We start from the raw sequence: 24,255 nt of genomic DNA on the forward strand, positions 1-24,255 counted from the left end.
TGTACTCTTTTATGTGTATTACCAATAACCGAATACATGGAATAAATTTACTCTTGTTATTTTATACACGTTAGCAAATGTGTAAATAACTTATTAAAGTTTTATTACAAAGAGGGGGATGTCCACTAAGAAGACGCCTATATACCCAGTGGTATTTTCTAAACTCCGAACCTACTATAATAATCATCCTCAGTATTTTGAGAATCAGAGGCGATAGGACTCTTTGGAACTTTAAACTGTATACAACAATTATTACAGCCCCTACATTCTTACATCACTCTCAATGACAGAATATTCTGAAAATGTGATTGTATACATTTCTGGCTTTGTTGTTAAATTAATAAGAAAATACGTTGTAATAAATCTGAAAATAAATTTATGGTACCACCAGTGAACAAAATCTATTTTTTTTATCTTACGAAAGAATGAGAGTCTTGTTATGCCATCATATAAAATATGCCGCTTAAATGAAATGGCGATTACGCAGATATTGACAGAGAACATTGGCTTACCTCCCATGGATCCTGTATTACATGGTGTGAAAACAAAGAGATCCAACAGTTGAGCATTTCCACAGCACAGGAACATATTTTAGAAAATGATTCCCAGAGAATTACATTTTAAACTTCTTAAATTTAACATAGATATATACAGATACTGAATTAAAATTTGGAGCGCGTCTTGACTGGGCTCTTGTTTACTGCACATGCGCAGTGTGTTATAAGCAAAAGTTATACAATAAGGGAGCTCCAAATTTTATTTCCGTACCTGTATATAAAAAAGCAGATGTCAAAAGTTAGAATAAGAGTTTTTATAAAAAATAAAGCAGTTATAAGACAATATTAAATTTATCTAAGCCAGTCTTATTAATAATGAATCAATAAGTAAGATCTTGTTTTATACAGTAGGCCTAACATAGATCACACACAGGGAGGCCTAAAGTCCATTATAATAATGTGTTCAAGTTTATTTGACTGAGTAATTCATGCATGTGAACTTTATTTTATAGTACTGCTGTGATTATGAATGTCACGTTTCTGTTTGGGGTCAGTTAATGATCTATTTCGTATATTACTGCAAAATACGTGGGGTGTAACTTTAATAGTGGCAACACTGCTGTAAAAGCGAAACGAGACGGAGTTCATTGTTGTCACTTCTACCACATGTTAGTATATGTCTACCCTCCTTCCCTCCTAAAAGGACTCATTCGTCCGACTCACAGAGCATGCGCTATGGAGAGTTGAAGTTGGTCTCCTGTTAGTTACAGCTCTAAGCAGTTGTGTTTCGCATGTTTACAAAGCAGGAACAGCGATCTTGGCTGAAAATTCAATCTGCCCGTGTTCGTACGACAATGTCATGATGTTCTTGTTGAGGCATGTGGAGAGACGGCGTTACCATACAAGACTGTGGCGAGGTGGGTTCGAGCCTTCAACGAGGGGCGTGACCGCGTGGAGAATATGGCTCGGCCGGGTCATCCAAGTGTTAGTGAAAAGGAAGCGCAAACTGTTTTCGCGCTATTAGACAACGATCGACGAAAGACGGTACGTGAGTTAACCCAGGAGATAGAATATCGCATATGACTGTTTCGTATTCTAAAGATTTGTCTAAAAACGAGAAAATTGCATCTCGGTAGGTTCCCTGGGATTTGACGGAGGCACAGTGATGGATACAATACGACTCCGTTCAAACTCACTTGGAGCGTTATGATCGTGAAGGAGACGCCTTCTTACGGCGTATTGTTGCGCTTGATGAGACATGGGCCAGGTCATACGAACCTCCACTTAAGCGCCAATCAAATGAGTGGTGTCATTACGGGTCACAACGCAAAACAGTGGTGCGTCGTACTCCTACGAATGTGAAAGTTATGCTGATTGTTGTGTACGACTGTGACGGCGTCATCCTAACGCATACCGTCTCGCAAAGACAGAATGTTAATGCACAGTATTTCCGTCATTTTTTAGCATAATCTGAGACCAGCGTTGCGAAGAAAGTGCCCTCACGTTTTGCAGAACTTTCCCATCATTTTGCAGGATAACGCAAGGGCGCACACGGCACATCCTGTAGCTGATTTGTACCGTCACTGGGGGTGGGAAGTGCTTTTTCATCCATCACATTCACCGGACCTAAGCCCCTGTGATTATGACTTAATCCCAAAGATGAAGGAACCACTTCGTGACGTTCGATTCCGGACTGTTCCCGATATTCTGCAGGCAGTAGGGCGGTCCATTAGAAACATCAAGAGAACAGGAGCTGCTACAGGGATACTACGACTTCCACATCGCTGGCAACGAGTTGTAGACAATGCTGGTTATTACATTGAAGATCTGTAGAAGTTTCACAGATGTATCACTTGTATATTCATAGTAAATAAATAGTTGCCATTATTAAAGTTACAACCTGTGTATAGCCTATTTGTTTGTATTGAAAATGAAAGGAAAGATGTCTGTATCCGTGGTGATAACTGATAATCGTCCTTTTTACCACTTTCAGTGAAAACAACACTAAAGTTTGTAATAATCTTTTGAATTAGACAATGCCATCAACCTTAACAGAATTGTCACATTCATTGCTTTTCGCGTGTACCCTTCATATCATGCACAGCTTTTACTAGGGCTGTAACTCAGTAATACAATCAAAGAAGTTGAAAAGTAACAAAAATGTAACTGAACTTTCATTGAAAAGTAAATGACAAATTTCGTCTTAAGTATTCTTATTAATGGCCTTCACATCACCCCTTATAGCCATCCGATCCACCCACATCATAACTGTTATAATTAATATTATAACATTAATTGGGGGAGCTTTAAAACAAACCATTTCAAATGTCTATTTATTGCAAATACATGAAAAGTAAAATTACCATATCAAAAAAGACAGCATTTTGTTCGTTATCATAAAAAAGAGGAATACTCGTACATCTAAATGAGAGCAGTTTATTTATTATACCACTTTTTTGTAAAAATTCGTAATATAATTCGAGGCACTACAGCCCATGAAGGACCATGACCGACCAGCCGGGTGCTGTCCTCACGTTCACATGTCGAAACAGAAATGGACGATCATCCAATCAGACTGGAGATATCTTGAGTTTAGCACGATGATACTCTCAGCCGTTATAGCTGGCTTTCGTAACTGGATTTCGCTACCTATCGTAGCTCCCCCAAGTGCACCACGATGCTACATGGGCACCGAACTATACACTCGCGAAATTTTATGAGAAAATTTCTTCCCCCATGAGGACTCGAACCAGCTCGCATTCCGTAACGCAAGTCCTAAGCAGGATGCCTTAGTCTAAGACGCGTCAGTGCAATACAAAAATTGGTAATACGATAATGTATTTCTTATCTAAATTATTTCGTATTTGTTCTGCTCCTTTATAAATTATCGACTATTCTTCTATGAATTTAATTCCTTATAACATAATATGAGCAACCTTTGCTCTTCAAGATCATTTCTGTTCAAAGCGTTTTGTAACTTACGTCAGACCGAGTTGCTGCCAAAATCTTGTCACTTGTTTTCATTTCATCAGTGTGATCTTTTTTCATTATTTTCAAGCTTATTTCTAGTTCATCAATCTTCTATTTACTCTTTTTTTATTTCTAACTTACTCTCTTCTTTCATCTTTTTTTTTCTTCTTTCTGTTTCTTCAGCTGTAATTCTTGCTCCGTTTTATTTTTTTTTCTAGGTACTGAATGTAAGAAGAATATCCAGACCTTACCAAAGTTTGTAATTATTTTATTACTGCGACTAACTCTGATCGATTTTCATGATTTTGAAAGCACTTTGAATATTCAACCGTGTATTTAACACTCGCAATGACACGGATGTTTTGCCATCAGTTAAAATTCAACAGTAGCCTCTTTCTGAATCTCTACAGCTCAGAAAACAAGTTGTTTTATTGTGGTCATAAACGTTTTCAGTCTTCAGATATAGTGCATTCAGTATCCTTAAGCAGTAGCGGCTGGTGCTCAAAATAATGAGTGTGCTACAATCTCTATATCGGTCTACTGTATACACTTATATGTATTTATCTTAATTTGATAATTTCTTTTTATTTAACGACACTCGCAACTGTCGAGGTTATATCAGCCTCGCCGGTGTGCCGGGATTTTGTCCCCCAGGAGTTCTTTTACCTGCCAGTAAATCTACCGACATGAGCTTGCCGCATTTAAGAACACTTAAATGCCATCGACCTGGCCCGGGATCGAACCCGCAGCACTGTACCGACTGCGCTATCCAGGTCGACTCTTAATTTGAGACTCGCCTAGTGACGAAATATGAAGTGCATACGACGTTCCTTCGTACTGCAGAACTTTTCAATTAGCCTGGTGTTAAACCCCTCCATCTTGGACAAAATACTGACAGTATTGCAAGAGTAGTGAGACGATCCTGGGACATAGTGTTCTTTAAAAACGTTTTTATGCGTTTCAAGCAAAAAATAAAAACATTTTTCTGTCTGAGTAGTGGTCATTATTGTTATAACCAAAATATTTAACAATTTCGTTACTTCACAGAATGGATACTGTAAATTGTTGGAGACTATGTACGAGTATTGTAACAGTTGAACAGCTTCATCTATATTTAGGAAATCGGGTCTTCCGTATAGAACTCCAAGTTGTCTTTTAACACTCTTTGTTCAGTACAGCATGGCTGTTGACAGCAACTTGAAACTCGCGTTCAGGAAAATTATGCGAAAAAAAATTAAAAAAAAATGTGCTGTTTAACAATTTCGTTGCGTCTAGGTAGCTTAAAGACTGGAGACGGTGAGTAGCTTCCTTGGTTTCAATTTTCTGCGATTCCATTTTCCGTGGCTTACTGGCCGATTCAGAAGGAACCTCAAACTGGTAGATTGCAGCAGCAGTCGGACATTTGAATTACCAAATACATTGTAAATAGTACCGAGTTCTTCCACAAACAAGCATTCTGTCGTTATGCTTTACTTTTGCAATTTCCAAGCGTGTCGTGCTTAAACCGACTACAGCACTTTACCGCGTAATAATAGCCAAGCAGAGCAGTGATTTCAGTTTCGCAAATACGCATAATTGTCTACATTCTCATGTGGAGTTCTGAGTAGCACAATGAACCCACTGAGACACCAAAGAACAAAGACTAAACACTCTACAACGCATCATGAATATAATTTCGGGAAATTGTCAAATGATAAATCAAATATTATGGTGTTACAAATACATTATTTGAGCACATAAGGACGGGCCGCTCCTGTTAATAAGGATTGCATTTACTTTGCTGTCATCATTAGAAGTTTCCATAAAATGATGTATATAATTATGCATTATGCACAGATTTGTAAAGTACAAAAATCAAGGAAATAACGTCCCTTAATAGGGAGTAGTGTGAGATGACTCTTCCAATCCAAGGAAAAGTTACTCGAAGTTACCAGAATTTAAAAGAAAACTAACAAAACAGTGAATTGAAAACAGTAACAAACAATTTTAAAAAATGACCAAGTTCGCAGCCATACTTATACGTAGGCTACAGTTCCTTCTGTATGCTCACTTGGTACATTAAACGACCACAATAAAAACAATGTTTAAAGTCAACCTGGTTGGCGAGTTGGTATAGCGCTGGCCTTCTATGCCCAAGGTTGCGGGTTCGATCCCGGACCAGGTCGATGGCATTTAAGTGTGCTTAAATGCGACAGGCTCATGTCAGTAGATTTACTGGCATATAAAAGAACTCCTGCGGGATAAAATTCCGGCACATCCGGCGACGCTGATATAACCTCTGCAGTTGCGAGCGTCGTTAAATAAAACATAACATTTAACATTTATGTTTAAATTCCCTTGATTCATCATTCAAAAAGATATAAGCTTACTATTATTACCCATCCATCCAATAGGCTTATTAATTGTATAAAAAATATTATGTTATATGACAACTGTTATGGTGTCCTTTTACCTCACCTTTGCAAAGAGTTATTTTTCAGGATGTGTTAATTATTACGGATCCGGCGTATTCGTAACCGGTGCTTTCGCCAACGGTATGTTTCGTCAAGCATTCCGTCACGGACTTTTTCGTCATATGGACATGTTTTGTCACAGATTGCATTTCGTCATACGTACATTTGCGTCACAGTGGAAGGTGGACAGTCGCCACCACGTAAAAAGAAAAATATATATATAGATATCATTGTGAATGTATGCAATTTCAGCCTCCAGAGACTCGATAACATGGTAAAATAATGGATGAAACTTTCCAATTCGTGTGTTAAGGCGTCGGTGCCACGCCTCACAAGTGTTAGTGGTCCTTAGAATATTTTCTAGCGTTCAAACGTAACAATTCCAGGTAGACGAAGGAAACATAGGCACCTACCTCCCTCTGCCACGCCTTCGTCCTCTTACATAGTTGTGTTCGACATAGTCGAAGAGATTAGCAAGGTTGTCTGGTATTGTATCTCGTTTCTTTTAGTTCGAAAGCGGAGACGACGTCTTCCTCGGGAACAAATGCTATTGCAATTAGCGAATGGAACGTGGATCGTAAATTTACATTTTCTTCCAGGTTGTACTCTTCAACGAGTCCATCAGACTGAAGTCTTCTCCAGAATCATTGCCCGAGATGAAATAAACAACCGGCCAGCTTCCCTTCTGGAAACGTATTTGAAATTACGGCCATTACGGTTGCCTCGTAATCTGTCGACATAAAGTGCGGCACTGTTCTTGTAATCTGTTATTTACCTCCTCTTTAAGCGATTAAAAATAAATTTATGAGATCTCCTTAATTTTCTTTCGTTATTGTAGACCAGCGGTTCCCAAGCTTTTTCGACTCGCGAACCCCTTCCACAACGATCTGAGTTGGGTGAACCACTGACTTTTAAATATATATACAGTAGACATGCATCAAATTTAATTCCAAGCAAAAGGTTTAATAACCTTAAATTAACTTAACCCTTAACGGTTACGGCTCAAAAGTTACATAATGTGTAGGCCTGGTTTCAATAATAAATACAAGTTTTCATTGTAATTACTCACATCTTCCTTGGAATTCAGTGCGCCTGCTTTCCATGGCACAGAGCTTTGAAATCAGGAACCACAGAAGTTAAGTAAAGTCTCAAATCACTTTCAGCATAAAGTCTGTTTCAGTATTTATTTTTTAAATAATCATATGAAGAAAACGACCTTTCGCACAAATATGTGGATTAAAAGGGTAATGAAGCTGTTATGGATTTATTCGCTAACACTGGGAACTCCTTTAAACTTAACCAAAAACCAATTAATGACAAACATTTATAACTTTTCTGTAACTGAAAATCAGTAGAAATTTCAAGAAGCTGCTCTTTTTCATCTACGCTTAATGTGGATTCTAAAATTGTTGACTCTTCGAAGGGATTGCGAATGCAATTGTTATAATTGGACATAGCAGGGAAATATTCTCTGATGGTTTTTCCAAGTCCCTTCAAATGTTCTTTAACCATGTTCTTGAAATTTTCGTCCACAGAAAGATAATTTTCCACCAGGAAGTCGTGAAAGGTATTAAAGCACTCGGTTTTATTGCTATTGAAACACGTGTTCCAAAAATTAAGTTTTTTAATTAATGACTCGATACGGTCTTGCGTAATATAAACGTTTATATTTGACCCCTGGAGAGATAAGTTTAAACTGTTAATTATTTAGAAAATATCTGCCAAATAAGCTAAAGTCTGAAGCCAGATTTCATCTTCCATGCACTTTGCTTGGTGAAAGGCATGGCTGGTAAGAAAAATGTAAACTTAGTCTTTAAGCTCATACAGTCTTGAAATAGTTCTACCTCGAGATAGCCACCTAACTTCAGTGTGAGACAATAAACACTTATAAATGCTTCCCATTTCCTCACAAAGCATTGCAAAGATGCGGGAATTTGTAGGGCGAGCCTTAATAAATTAATTATTTTCACTGCATCGTCCACCACACATTTCAACCCATCGGGCATGCGTTTAGAAACAAGAGCCTGTCTATGAATGCAACAATGTGTCCAAGAAGCGTTCAGCGCTACCGATTTCACTTTGGAAACAAACCCAGCATAACACCCTGTCACAGATTTCGCACCATCTGAACAAATACCTACACAGCGAGTTCAGTCTATTGAATTTTCGCGAAAGTATTCGTTTTTTTTTGTATTTAATTCATTTATTTAACAGCATGTTCTATTACATTTGTTGTAATATTACATGCTTGAATCTTTCTTAAAACAATATTATTTAGAATGAATACAATGAGATATATTATACAATATTTTTAAACAAGAAGGCACGTAAGTGCATTAATTATATTAAAACATTATTCCTTATGGATTACTAAAATTTGTACTTTCATCAAACAATATTACTTAAGATTAATTCATTGTGTTACACAATCGTATTTGTAGAACACGAAGACACGTAAGTGCATTAATTATAGTACGTCTAAAACATTAGTCCTTGTGAATTATCAAAATTTTCCTTTCATCAAAACAATATTACTAAGATCAATACAATATGTTACACAGTCAAAATTTTAAAACACGAAGACATGTAAGCGCATTAATTATACTACGTCTATAACATTATTCCTTATGGATTATCACATTTATCCTTTCATGAAAACAATATTACTTAATATTAATGCAATATGTTACACAATCAAATTTTTAAACAAGAAGACACGTAAGTGCATTAATTATACTACGTGTAACACATGATTCCTTATGGATTATCACAATTTATCCTTTCATCAAAATAATATTAATAAGATTAATACAATATGTTACACAATCAAAATTTTTAAACACGAAGACACGTAAGTGCATTAATTATACTAGCCTATAACATTATTCCTTATGGATTATCAAATTTATCCTTTCATCAAAACCATATTACTTAATATTAATGCAATATGTTACACAATCAAATTTTTAAACACGAAGAGACGTAAGTGCATTAATTATACTACGTCTAGCACATGATTCCTTATGGATTATCACAATTTATCTTTTCATCAAAATAATATTACTTAATATTAATACAATGTGTTACACAATCAAATTTTTAAACGCGAAGACGCGTAAGTACATTAATTGTCCTACGTCTAAAACCTCATTCAATTTGGATTATCATTTCATCAAAACAATATTACTTAAGATTAAAACAATCAAAACACTATTCCTTATGATTAATACAATCAAAACAATATTACTTAAGATTAATACAATATGTTACACAATCAAATTTTTAAACGCGAAGACACGTAAGTGCATTAATTATACTACGTCTAAAACATTATTTCTTTTGGATTATTATCAAAATGTATCCTTTCATCAAAACAATATAGCTTAAGATTAATACAATGTGTTACATGATACAATTTTTATATACGATGACAGGTAGATCTAAGTGCATTAGTTATACTTCCTTTTGAACATTATTCCTTACTAATTATCAAATTTAATCCTATTAGCAAACAGTATTATTTACAATTAATGCCACGTTTTATATACAGTAATACAATTTTTTGTACGATTATAGGTAAGTTCATTAATTATACTGCCTAAAATATTATACTTTACAGCTTATTGAAATTTATTCTATTAACACAATATTATTTGCAATAGTACATAATTATGAATTACAATTTCTTAACACTATGGCAGGGCAGTGCATTAATTATACCGTATGTGAAGCATTATTCCTTGCTGAATATATAATTGTTTCACATTATCAAAACAATATTATTTACAGAAAATAAATAAATAAAAAGAAACATAAGAAAAATAAATAAAAATGACATTGGGTTACATAATGCGCTTTCAAAATATGTCATGTAAGTGCATTAATTTTACTGTGTCTTAACCATTGTACTTTATAGATCATCGAAATTTATCCTACTGTATTAACGAAGTTAATAAATTGTTTTTTATGTTTCTTCAATAAATCTATTTTAGGTGGTGGCCACGTTCCGCCTGCTATTCTTATTTGTATTTTTAAATTATATCTTTCTTTGTCTAACATAGTGCAATCAAATAGTAAGTGGTCAACAGTTTGTTCGTTTTCGTTGCAGATACACATGGGATCGTCATTTATTTTAAATCTGTGGTAGTATGATCTTGTTCTTCCATGACCTGTTAGAACTGTGGTTAGGTTAGGTGTTCATGTAAACTTTGCTCGCAATCTGTCGTAAAGAGAAGGAAAAAAAGACTTTGTTATTTTGCCATTTGATGTCGATTGCCATTCTGTTTCCCATTTCCCGTAGTTTAAATTTCTCAGTTGGTTGGATATTTCGCTTTTAGGGATTTTATTGTAGCACACTTCAAGATCTTTATCACTCGCCGCCTTCTTAGCCGGTTGGTCTGCCACCTCTTTGCCGTAGTGACCGACGTGTGCCTTTATCCATCTGAATTGGATTCTCCAGTTGTCGTGTTCTAAGATCCTCACCTGTTGACGTATGTTTTTTAATTAATGTGTTGTGGTTCTTGGGGTTAAGTATTCGTCGGTTAACTTAAATATATCTCCTCCCGCAGTTCTCTTTTTTAAGGGTTTGCAAAATAGTAGCTCCTCTTCTACAGACTGCCTATTAATATAACGGACGAAAAGTAACAAAATGGCTAAATTGGCAACATCAGTCGATTCGTCAAGTTGAATCGCAAAAGAAGGACTGGCACGAACTCTTTCCAAAATTTCATTTTCGACATAATTTGCTATGTCTTTAATCCGGTGGTTGATCGTATTGTCGGACAATGGTACCATATTGACTTTTTTTTGTGAAAGATTCTCCAAGCATGCACTGTACTACATATTTATACATGACCGCACTAAACCTTCAGCTATTGAATGAGGTTGTGCAGTTTTAGCAATTCTGTAGCTAACGCAATAAGACGCTTCAAGAGCATTCTCATTGTCACTGTTTGCAGCGGATACAAAAGCAGTTAAATTATTTTTCCAGTCGTAAGCTTTTCGTGTAAAGAAATCAGCAGATTTGTTTACATAGGCGGGGTGTTTAGTTTCTAAATGCCGTTTAAGTAGAGAAGGTTTCAGACTACTGTTAGCAAGAATGTTGATACAAACAACACACTGTGGTCTTGGACAGTCCTTGTCATCTATATATGAAAATTCAAACCTAATGTAATTAACATCGTATGATACTTTTTCTTTACACACGGTTCACTTTTGTCGTATTGACACACATCACTAGAAGCTGAATGACCTGTTGACACAACACTAACTTGCGATTTTGTTTTCAACCACTTATCCATTTTAATGTGAATGGAAACGATTCTGATACACAACTGACAACTTACTGCATTTGCCACAAGGAAAGAAGAAGTAGGCTATTTTTGAAAATACAAAATTAAATATAAGTTTGTTGAAATTCCACATTAACATCTAAAATCAAAGGCCTGACCGCCATGTAACCGTTCCTTAGTCGGGTCGCGGTACTGTTGTTAGTATTGTTAGAACACAAAGAAGTTGGCAGACTGAATTTCCATTGTAGAGAAATCAAATGCATTCCTAACGTTGTTACATAACTGTAAATCAGGCATTCGCGGTAAATATTAATTTATTGTGGAAATAATGTGATAAATTCCCGATGTTACACATATGTAACAAGGGGCATTATAGGATTAATTTAATTTTAACATAATAATAATAATAATAATAATAATGATAATAATAATAATAATAATAATAATAATAATAATAATTATTATTATTATTATTATTATTATTATTATTATTATTATTATTATTACTATTATTATTGTGACAATGCCGCAGAAATCAAGAAAACAATAATAGGCCTAACCTCGAAACCCACTCGCGAACCACAGGTTGGGATACGATGTTGTAGACGAACAGTCGTCCCGCTGGTCACATCTCCATACAACACCATTCTTTTGCACTCTGTGCAATGTATACAAAATGCTCCATAAATTAATTTTTCCTTCCCGAGTTTAGTTTTCCTGAAACGTACTGTATGTTAGCAGACATAACTGAAAATTTTTTTAATTTTCAAATAAATACTTTATTCCATAACATTGGTAACGTATAACAATTTATCGCAATTAATTACTAATTGTAATTAACAATATATCGTACTTAATTACTAATTGTAATTAACAATATATCGTAATTAATTACTAATTGATGCAATTATACTTCAAGTAAAGAAACTTAAAAATGAAGTGTGTCAGAAACTAATAAATGACATCATAAATGTGACAAAAGTGCAATTCGTAACAAAAGACGATATGACGAAAGTGTAGACGTACCTATGTCAAAAAAGTGTGACAAATACACCTAAACTCAATTATTAATATTATTAGTAGCAGCAGCAGTAGTACTATTTCCAGGATGGTCTTAATTATTATTATTAGCAGCATTCCACCTTGCCTAGCTTTGATTCTGTTATTATCACACTATGAAAATGAAGGCAGTTTTATGACAATTTTACTTGACTGTCTTCAGTATCTCCGTTCATTAATTTAACTATAAACAAAATTGTTCCTCTGAGTGAGGTTCTGGCTGATATGTATAACTATTATCAGGCAGTGGATCTCACTTGACGATATGTGTCAGAGGAAGAGCATTAAATTGTTTGTATGCATCTGAATTCTGATTAGTGTAATGTCGATGTTGTATGCAATGGAGGAAAAAAGGAACTGGTAACCGTAGCCTATTATCACTTGGCCTAGTTGCCTCATGATTTATGCCTTGTTAGGTCACTTGTGGGGTCCAGATCTGTCTTCAGACAGTTGACTAAATAATAACAACAAACAAAATTGGAAAACTGAATATGATATGCTTCCAAGCATTCTAAAGATGATGCTACAATTTCTAAAGCAATAAGCTTATATTATTTCAGATTTATTGAGTTACTAGTGTCAACTTAAAATAAATAGGTTTACATGGAAAATTATAGAAAAAACGTTGGCAAGTTTCAATTCAAAACTCTTCAGTAGGCATTGTCGTAGTGCCCGTCGTATTCTCTCCCACTAAACTTCAACCTTCACAGCCGCGAAAATATTTCACATGAAGTGTCAAGTTTCACACAATACTTCGCCAGACACTGAATTAAACTGTAGAATGCGAGAGCTGGAACGTACAGGTTAATCCATTTTGTACAAGACTGTCAGAAGTGGAGGAGATCACACACACTCTACGACTCCAGCTCAGAGTCAAAGTCGGGTAACAAAATAATATGTTTAAGGAATTCGTTAATATTAGAAAAATATTTTCAGAATTGTGACAATCTTCAAAAGCAGTTAGCTACTTCGCAATCAAACGAATACGATAAACTGAAAGTAAACAAATCTGATGCATCTCGTCTAATATAGGTCTACTACAGATCGATCGGGATCAGAAAAACAATTTGTAAAATTCCAAAAATAAATGTCGCGAGAACGAATGTGTGTGAGCCGTGTATAGCTCGAGGTTGTGCGCTAGAGGTACGGACAGCATAACATTTCGTTGCACTATACTGCAGACGGGAGCGATCATTCTCGATCGTATTCAGTTTCGGTAATCTGGGTCAACGATAAAGAAAATCTTTACTTGCATTTGCTCGCATGCAAATTTGTCGGTCGTCACTCTGAAGAATTTGATCACACAGAGAAATGGCTGCACTTAACAAAGAACTATTTCAGAATAAATTGGCCTACTTGTAAATTTAGTTACTGGCAAAAATAAATTGGACACATTTTCAGATACGTACGTTATTTTATCATAATAGGGCCTATATTTTATGTAGGCCTACGTATTTTTTTCTATTATCTGAGGTTACATTTCTTATTTCATATTTGAATATTGTACTCCATTGTCTGAGCTTAAAATGTTTCTTCATTTACTGTGTCAATATTCCGAGTACGGCACTTCAGTGTTACACATTTTTGTAATTAAAGAACATTTATGTTACCCATTTAAAAAAAGGACTGTAATATAATCAAAAGTATGGAGTAAATTCAGTGGCGTATACTGGTTTAAGGGTCTGGGCTACCACTGACCCTATTATTACACAAAATATATTTTAAAAACCCTATAATAAAATTCCTTACCTATTTATATGTGAATTCCAGACGTCTTGATTGGGACGAAAATACTTTGATGACTTCGTCATTGAAATTACAGTTGGGCCGCTTGCGAAGATTCTGTAGAAATGACTTTTCAATGGACATCAGTGCCAAGCCGGATAAACGTTCTTGTGTATGAGTTGATCTACAGTAGGGTTTTATTCTCTTCAACGCAGAAAATGTTCTTTCTACCGATGCTGACGTAGCTGGTATTGTCACAATTAATGTTGCCAATTTAAGGACTTCAGGAATAACTTGGTTCAGCTGGTTTTCATATATGGCAGATAATATTTCATGGATAGGTTTGTTCGAAAAATCAAAGACTTCTGCTGAATATATTACTTAATTCACTTTTCAAACGTACTTGATCAAAGTGACTGTTATAGGACTGAAATAATTTGTTTAGTGCCTCATTCGGAAAGTTTTCTCTATAAGCAGAAAATTTTTGAGAATCTAGAAGATGTGTGAACTGAAGCTTTCCATAATCAGAAAATCTGTCAGTAATTTCCACGTGCATACGATCTAGTATGCTGTAGTACAGCTGCCTGTATTTCAATTCATCATCTCCTTTTCTTCGCTTTAATGGTGGTTTCCTTGTATTGGCTGAAGAATTTTCATTTTCCATATTACTCCATATGTACGGAAACCCACTACGTCTGAACTCGGATATAGTATTTTTTAACTTCGATACCTCTTGCAAGTAGTATGCTATGTCTAGACTTTTTGTCTGAAGAATATTGTAGAGCACATCTGTATGTGCGAACACTCTAGCATAAACTTCAAGAAGAAATATATTCTGAAACTGTGTGAAAAAAATACAAATATCCTTGAGCCTGCACAATTACATCATCATCCCTACCTATTGAGAATGCTACGTCTGCTATGTAGTTCGCATTCATTATGATTGTCATATATCCAATTTAATTATTATTTATAACTAGCCGTACCCGTGCGCTCCGCTGCACCTGTTAGAAATAAATATAAAATAATTACATAATTAAAATAGGACATTTGATCCAGGGAACATTCGTGTTTGATAGAAGGATAAATCGTTTAATATGTTACTTTATTTAAATTGCATCCAAATAATTAAAATGCGATCATTTTGGTCCAGAGACACTCATTTGGTGCAATGACAATTCCTTTAACCTGTTTCTTAATTTTTATTACAGCAACCATAGTTTAATGAAGATTGACATCATTTAGATTTAATGTGTATATTTTATTTTACTTGTTATAGGTTTCCATTGAATTATGGTAATAACTTAATTTTAACCCTTGTTTTCTACGTATTCAGTAAATGGCGCTTGGCCCATTATGGTTCTGAACCCTTCAAAGAACTTAAATTATATTATATAATATTACATATTATATTATATTATATTATATTATATTATATTATATTATATTATATTATATTATATTATATTATATTATATTATATCAGAAGTTACTGTAATAACATTATAGCATTATGTCCATCTAGAGAAACTACACTTTCCAATGGTGAAATAATAATTAATTATACAAATCGGTTAATTTAGCTTCCGATATTACTTCATACAAACACAGAAACATTCTCTGTAGGCTATCTTTCATAGCTTTCGATTGCTGCTGTCCAAGGCCCCTTATAGACGTAGTCATTTGTTTTTTAATCCATTACACGGCCTTAGATGACAGTTATTTTAATTTTAAAACTCATTTATCTCATTAAATATCAGTCCTGTCAAAATTTTGTAAAGAATAAAACTTATCGGAAATCATTTTTAAAGAAACGTTTGTTATGTAACATTTTTCACAAAAATCAATAATAAGCGAGATATTTCGATTTATTTAATTCAGGCCCCCTTATAACCCCACTTTTAAATAATGTACTTTGAATGCCATATAGCCTAAAATCTAAGTTACAACGAACTTAATTTATATTCCAATTTTCATCGACAAAGCTGGATTATGGCTGTTTTATTTATGGCTCAGCAAATAAATCTAAATTACGTCTTTTAGGTACTATCCATCACCATGGGATACGACTCGCTACAGGGGCCTTCCGAACTAGTCGGATAGCGAATCTTTATTGTGAAGCAGGAGAACCATCACTGTCTCGGCGACGTAATGTGTTTTTGTGCTCATATGCTGTTAAGCTCCGCTCGCAGCCTGAGCACAATTCTTACGACTCTTTCCATCATTCGTCCAGCAGGTGTGCGCTTTCGTGAACTGCTCTCTGAGCTGGATATACATCTACCATCAGTTCGCATAGTGGAGTATACCACCACTCCACCGTGGATTATGCGACGTCCCATGTTTGATATAAGTCTGAGCCGCTGTTTTAAGAATTTTACACCAGCTTTTGTTTATAGACTACGTTTTAGTGAACTTTTATCCCGATATCCAAATTATTCATTAGTTTTTACTGACGGATCCCGGATAAATGATTGTGTTGGTAGTTCCTTCGTTACAAATGGAGAGATATTTAAATACAGACTAAGCCAATATACTAGTGTTTTTACTGCTGAACTCTATGCTTTTTACAGAGTTTTATTGTTTTTAATTAGGCAACCTCGGGGCAGATTTCTTATCTGTTCCGACTCTTTAAGTGCCATCCAGTCCTTGCATTCTTCTAATTGTGATGATCCGCTTGTCTTAAGAACTCAGCAGCTGTTCCATACTCTCCTTTGCTCTGATTATGAGATTGGAGTAGTGTGGATTCCTGGCCATGTAGGGATTCCAGAAAATGAGGCCGCGGATGCTGCAGCCAGGGCTGGCGCACTGAATGGCTCTCTGGTATATTGGCGCGAGAGGTGGCAGGACATTCGAAACTACTTGAAATATAAAATATGGTGGCAATGGGAAGGAGAATGGTCTGCACAAGAGGGAAACAAATTACGAAATATAAAGAATACTGTTCGAGTTTGGGATTCGTCTACAAGAGCGTCGCAACACGAGGAGGTTTTACTCACCCGGTTGAGGATTGGCCATTGTCATCTGACACACGGCCATCTCCTAAGTGGCGAACCTCATCCGGAGTGCGATATGTGCCATGTTCCACTTACGGTGGAACACTTTTTATTGCGTTGCAGGAAATATGACCATGCACGGAGGCAATATGGAATTCGGCCGACATTACGTGACGCTCTTGGAAATGATTTTAATTGTACAAATGCAGTTCTGAGATTTTTATCAAATACAGGTTTGGATAAGGTGATTTAGATTTTTATTGATCCGTTTTACTTATCCTCCGGACCCTTTACATCCGGATGTTACATTTTTTGTTTTATATTTGATTTTCCATTGTTGACATTTCGGACTTTATACATCCGAATATTTCATAAAATTTTATGGTTTTAAAATTTGATTCACAAGTTATCTCTGGTGGCCTTAGTTTTATTGTTTTATTTGTTCGTGTTGAATACCACCTAGTGTGGTAGAATTGCTCACTTTTATGATTCTGTAGAAATCACCTTATGTATACTGCATTTGTGTGCCTCGTTTTATCGTGACAACGCTTTTTAGTTCTTTTAGCACTCTGATTATTATATTATTTATGTATTTGTTATATTAAGAATTTTAGATAAGGGCGCAAATAGCCATAGTAGCTGACGCGCCCTTCTTAAACCCTACTACTACTACTACTATTTTCATCGAAATCCGTTCAGCCATTATCGCGTGAAAAGGTAACAAACATACAGACAGACAGACAGACAGACGGACATACAAACAAAAATTTCAAAAAAGTGATTTTCGGTTTCGGGGTGGTTAATTATATATGTTAGGACCAATTATTTTTGGAGAATCGAAAATTACCAGAAAAATTTCGTCTACAGATTTATTATTAGTATAGATTAAAACTGCACGTCTTCAATTCGTATTCTCTTCAATTATATGCCTTTATATCTGCTACATATTTATATATATATATATATATATATATATATATATATATATATATATATATATATATATATATTTTTCTCAATCACTTTAGTGAGGTCAGAGACTGTCAGACATCAAACCAATTTAAGAATAGACTAAGGAAACATTTTTCAAACAATTCTCGTTAACTTTAATAGCTATTTCGAGTTTCTCACTGTTTAATGGTTATATACACTACCGGTCAGAAGTTTTCCATCAGCTATGAAATCAACTATATGCTTCATTTCAATGTACAAACACATCGGAAAAACTAAATAGACCAACAAAATAAATATTTTCTCTCTCTAGGATTATGATATGATAGAATATTAAAAACGAAATCCCTGTTTTAACCACAAATCCATATTTGTGATACGTGATCGAAAACTTTTGACCGGTAGTGTATATCACAGAATAAATATTTAAATTATCTCATTATTATTATTATTGTTATTATTATTATTATTATTATTACTATTTCTTACCCATGTTTATTATTGTGTATGTGTATGTATGTATGTATTTATTCACACACTGCAAATGGGTAAATACCGAGTGGTAGTGGTAACTAATTCCACTCAATAATGACAATTAATAATAAACACAATTAATGAAAAATACAATTAATAATAATTTAATAATAATATTACTAATAATAATAATACTGATAATAATTAATAATAATAATAATAGTAGTAATAGTAATAATAATAATAATAATAATAATAATAATAATAATAATAATCCATGTATTGCGGGTCCCCATCACCTCGGCATAGCGCGTCCTCAGGTTGCGCATCGAGGAGTGGTCCTCCAGCTTGGGGGTTGGACGAAGGGCTAACAACCCATCACCGTAAAAGCAGTTTATTACGAAACCTCAAAATAAGCCTCGGAATGGAATGCATATAGAGTGTTAGTTAGGAGGCCGGAGGGAAAAAGACCTTTGGGGAGGCCGAGACGTAGATGGGAAGATAATATTAAAATGGATTTGAGGGAGTTGGAATATGATAGTAGAGACTGGATTAATCTTGCTCAGGGTAGGGACCAATGGCGGGCTTACGTGAGAGCGGCAATGAACCTTCGGGTTCCTTAAAAGCCATTAAGTAAGTAATTAAGTAAGGAAATAATAATAATAATAATAATAATAATAATAATAATAACAATAACAGGGGGCATCCTAAATTAAATGAAGCACGATCACTTAAAATAACATTTAAAGTAAATATAATTTGTATCTTAACCTTAAGTTCGAACTAAAACCCACGAGTATGTTATGTTCATACATGCACAAGTACATTTCAGCACTACACTCATTTCGCTGTCAACTCACTCGCTGCACTGGAATTACGACACATTTCACTGATACTATCCTGATTTCACTAACACTTCAAAACCATTTCACTGTTCAAATACTTTGCACTACCACTATAAACTATAAAACTTCACTGACACAAACACACTTTACTTACACAACACACTTCACTGACCACACTTCACACGATTGAGAAAAGAAAATTCTCCAGTGTCCGTCCTCTGTCTTCTTTCCGCAATTTATATGAGTGGTCGTTCGTTCCTTGAAGAGTAATTTGGCGGCTGCAATATTTTTTTATTTCTCTCCAGACAGGCTCACGTCTATATGTTTTGAACATTGCGTATAATCGAATGAACATTGCGCATAATTCTTGCACTAACATTACTTATCCAACTTTCATTATTCACTTTCATGTTGTTTTACGGTCTACATTTTAATGTAATAACTACTGTAAGCCAATTGTATTCAATTAGAATTAGAGTCTGGCTGGGGGGAAGAGAAGGCCTACTGGCCTTAGCTCTGCCAGATTAAATAAATAAATTATTATTTTTATTATTATTATTATTATTATTATTATTATTATTATTACTACTACTAGCCGTACCCGTGCGCTCCGCTGCACCTGTTAGAAATAAATATAAAGTAATTACATAATTAAAATAGGATGTTTGATCCAGGGAACAACTTTTACAACAGCGCAAGATAATCTGCTTCGCTCATTACCCAATTTTTTTTGCATTGCATTTATTGCATATATATTTTATGTATTTTAACACGATTCAATTGAGCATAGTTAAAATTTGAATTATAAAATAATGGATTGCTAAGCTAACGTACTATTACTGCATACTAACACTCTCGTTGTTCGTTAATTCTCTGAGATTAAAATGAGTGTACATAAATATTATTTTAAGAAATACAGAAAACGAATGTACAAAATAGCCTATCACATTTTCTGTGCATAAGAAGCTATTTTAATCTTACCTGTCCTCGATTTACTCAGACGTTACTGTAATAACATTATAGCATTATGTCCATCTAGAGAAACTACACTTTCCAATGGTGAAATAATAATTAATTATACAAATCGGTTAATTTAGCTTCTGATATTACTTCATACAAACACAGAAACATTCTCTGTAGGCTATGTTTACTAGCTTTCGATTGTTGATGTCCAAGGCCCCTGTTTTGATTGTTGTTGTCCAAGGCCCCTTATAGACGAAGTCTTTTGTTCTTAATTCATTGTACCGTCTTAGATGGCGTTATTTTAATTTTAAAACTCATTTATCTCATTACATATCAGTCCTATCAAAATTTTGTAAAGAATAAAACTTATCGGAAATCGTTTTTAAAGAAACGTTTGTAATGTAATATTTTTCACAAAAATCAATAATAAGCGAGGTATTTCGATTTATTTAATTCAGGCCCCCTTATAACCCCCTTTTAAATAAAGTATTTTGAATGCCATATAGCCTAAAATCTAAGTTACAACGAACTTAATTTATATTCCGATTTTCATATAAATCGGTTCAGCCATTATCGCGTGAAAAGGTAACAAACATACAGACAGACATACAAACAAAAATTTCAAAAAAGCGATTTTCGGTTTCAGGGTGGTTAATTATATATGTTAGGACCAATTATTTTTGGAAAATCGAAAATTACCAGAAACATTTCGGCTACAGATTTATTGTTAGTATAGATTCAAGATTACCAGTAGTCTTAGGTGACAAAAGTACTGTATTCTTAATAACCATATACTTGAATAAAACCCAGATGAAGAAGTGTAATTTTAAAAATTCGCATATGTTACGCACCCTAATTTTTCAAACAGCCAAAGTGCGCAAATTACGCTAGCAAATACGGTATATATCGTGCCATGTCATGTCTTATCATATCAATAGTATAAGTAAAAAACCTTGATAAGTCCCGTTTTACTGTTTTTACAGGACAGCAAGTTAGAAGTTTCAAGATCCATTACATTGTATTATCTTTGGTTGCGCGAGAGAATTGTTGAAATTTTAAAGAAAACTGAACTAGAGGCGGCCTACTCTACAGTTGTTTGTGAACTACTAATTATTCCTACAACTACTATCGGTGACTCAGGAAAAGACGAGAGCGGACTGAGGAGGAAGGGATGTAAACAGATAACGTACGACAACACGTGCAATATTTGTACTGCAGTAAGCGGAAACATTAGGTCTCCTTCTGTTCAACTTAGCTTTAATTTCCATACGAATTCTTACTCATGTTTCCTGTACGAGTAATAACCTGGCTACTGGGATGCTTATCTGAGCGATGTTTATAATAATCAACAGCGATAGTCAAGAAGGTCACATTCTTTCCCCTCGTCCTCTCCTGAGTTACGGATTATATTTCCTCTCTATTCTCAAGAGGGTAATGACATTTGTGAGAAACTCTATACGCGAAGAGCGAATGTCACAGTCGGCAGTTTTGAAATTGAAGAACCTTTTATTAAGGAACTGTCCCAACAATTTCGATTTTATGATGTCATAGACGAGTTTCACAATCAAAACTGGAAGGTCGTTCTGCAGTTTAAATTACAGATGAGTAGGTAATTTTTTTTTCTAAATATTCATTGTATTTAGTTACTCATTTCCTACTTTGAAATATTACTACGCGGCACTGATGTGAACAATAACTTACCTGCAGGAGGAGTACCGGTACTTGCTATTTCCGGAGTAGTTGTTATTTCCGGAATACTTGGTACGTCCGCAGTGGTTGGTGTTGTCTGCGTCCCTACGTTCGTCTTCTCCATAACCTCGGGCAGCTGTGTTGCCGCGTCTCTCTTGTTGCTCCTCACTGCTGTTTCTGTCAGAAAAAAGTAATAGCCCCTTGAATATTCCAATTTCCAGATACAATGAAGTGCGCATGCCCAGAGACATAGAGCATAGATACACAAGCTATCGCTAAGGGACTTATCGAAATTCGTTCTTTTTCGAGTGCTGCCGTATACCGTTCTGAAATGCACTTGAGACAATACAAAGGAAATGGATTTGTTGTGTAAGTGATATAAACGACCCATTTAAGAAGAAAACAACTGAAAATTTAAAGTTTTCAGAAAACTACATTTTAAAGCTATATGTTGCTGTGAGAAACCAAAGGACCGTTGTTATTACTCCAGAATTCTGTTAATAGTGTTTCATTTAGCTATACTATAAGTTTCAATTACTTGAAATGTATTAATTGTATTTCAAGGAGATGCACTATCACCTTTACTTTTTAACTTTGCTCTAGAGCAGCGGTCATCAAAACACTGCACGCTCGGACTAGCGTCCCTTCCCCGCGGACAAGACATAGCCCTAGCATGCAATCGTCGCTGCTGGCGGGTATGCTGTCTCTCTATCCCTTGTGGACGACGGAGCAGAGTTCCTTACCCTCCATGCACTCTACCCGCTTCAGCGAGTGCTGACGACCACTGCTCTAGAGTATGCCATTAGGAAAGTCTAGGATAACAGAGAGGGTTTGGAATTGAACGGGTTACATCAGCTGCTTGTCTATGCGGATGACGTGAATATGTTTGGCGAAAATCCACAAACGATTAGGGAAAATACGGGAATTTTACTTCAAGCAAGTAAAGAGATAGGTTTGGAAGTAAATCCCGAAAAGACAAAGTAGGCTATGTGATTATGTCTCGTGACGAGAATATTGTACGAAATGGAAGTATAAAAATTGGAAATTTATCCTTTGAAGAGGCGGAAAAATTCAAATACCTGGAAATAACAGTAATAAATATAAATTATACTTGGGAAGAAAATAAACACAGAATAAATATGAGAAATGCCTGTTATTATTCGGCTGAGAAGCTTTTATCATTCAGTCTGCTGTCAAAAAATCTGAAAGTTAGAATTTATAAAACAGTTATATAACCGGTTCTTCTTTATGGCTGTGAAACATGGACTCTCACTTTGAGAGAGGAACATAGGTTACGAGTGTCTGAGAATAAGGTTCTTAGGAAAATATTTGGGGCTAAGAGGGATGAAGTTACAGGAGAATGGAGAAAGTTACACAACACAGAACTGCACTTATTGTATTCTTCACCTGACATCATTAGTAATATTAAATCCAGGAGTTTGAGATGGGCAGGGCATGTAGCACATATGGGAAAATCCAGAAATGCATATAGAGTGTTAGTTGGGAGGCCGGAGGGAAAAAGTCCTTTGGGGAGGCCGAGACCTAGATGGGAGGATAATATTAAAGATGATTTGAAGGAGATGGGATATGATGATAGAGACTGGATTAATCTTGCTCAGGATAGGGACCGATGGCTGGCTTATGTGAGGGCGACAATGAACCTCCGGATTCCTTAAAAGCCAGTAAGTTAGTAAGTAAATATTCATTGTATTTAGTTGTTGCTTCCCTCCTTTCAAATATTACTACGTGGCACTGTTGTGAACAATAGCTTACCTTCAGGAGGAGGAGTAGTTGGTGTTGTATGAGTCCCTTCGTTGGTATTCTCCATTACCTCGGGCACCTGTGTTGCCGCGTCCCTCATGTTGGTTCTCACTGCTGTTTCTGTCAGAAAAAAGTAATAGGCCCTTGAATAGATACAATAAACTGCGCATGCTCAGAGACATAGAACATAGATACACAAGCTATCGCTAAGGGACTTATTGAAATTCGTTCTGTTTCGACTGATGTCGTTGCCGTTCTGAAATGCACTTGAGAAAATACGAAGAAAATGGATTTGTTGTACAGGGACATCATTTTATTTTTACTTCAATTTTTATTGTACTTGAGTTTCTGAATATACTTCACTCCGACCCCTTCTACTAATGAAGTTCAACTGTCCTCCACACAGATCCAAGACCACATATACAGTCATAGTAGCCTTATGGTCATAGTAAACAGTACGTTCCAAAAATATGTTCACGTTTTCCAGTGACGAAAGAGCTTTCAATATTGAATCATTTTCGCACAGGTACTGTCGTCCATTTGCCTACGTCGCATCCCGGTTCCCCCCCCCCACCTGCTTCTGT

This window comes from Periplaneta americana, chromosome 3 (genome assembly GCF_040183065.1).
Source record: "Periplaneta americana isolate PAMFEO1 chromosome 3, P.americana_PAMFEO1_priV1, whole genome shotgun sequence".
In the NCBI taxonomy this organism is placed as follows: Eukaryota; Metazoa; Arthropoda; class Insecta; order Blattodea; family Blattidae; genus Periplaneta; species Periplaneta americana.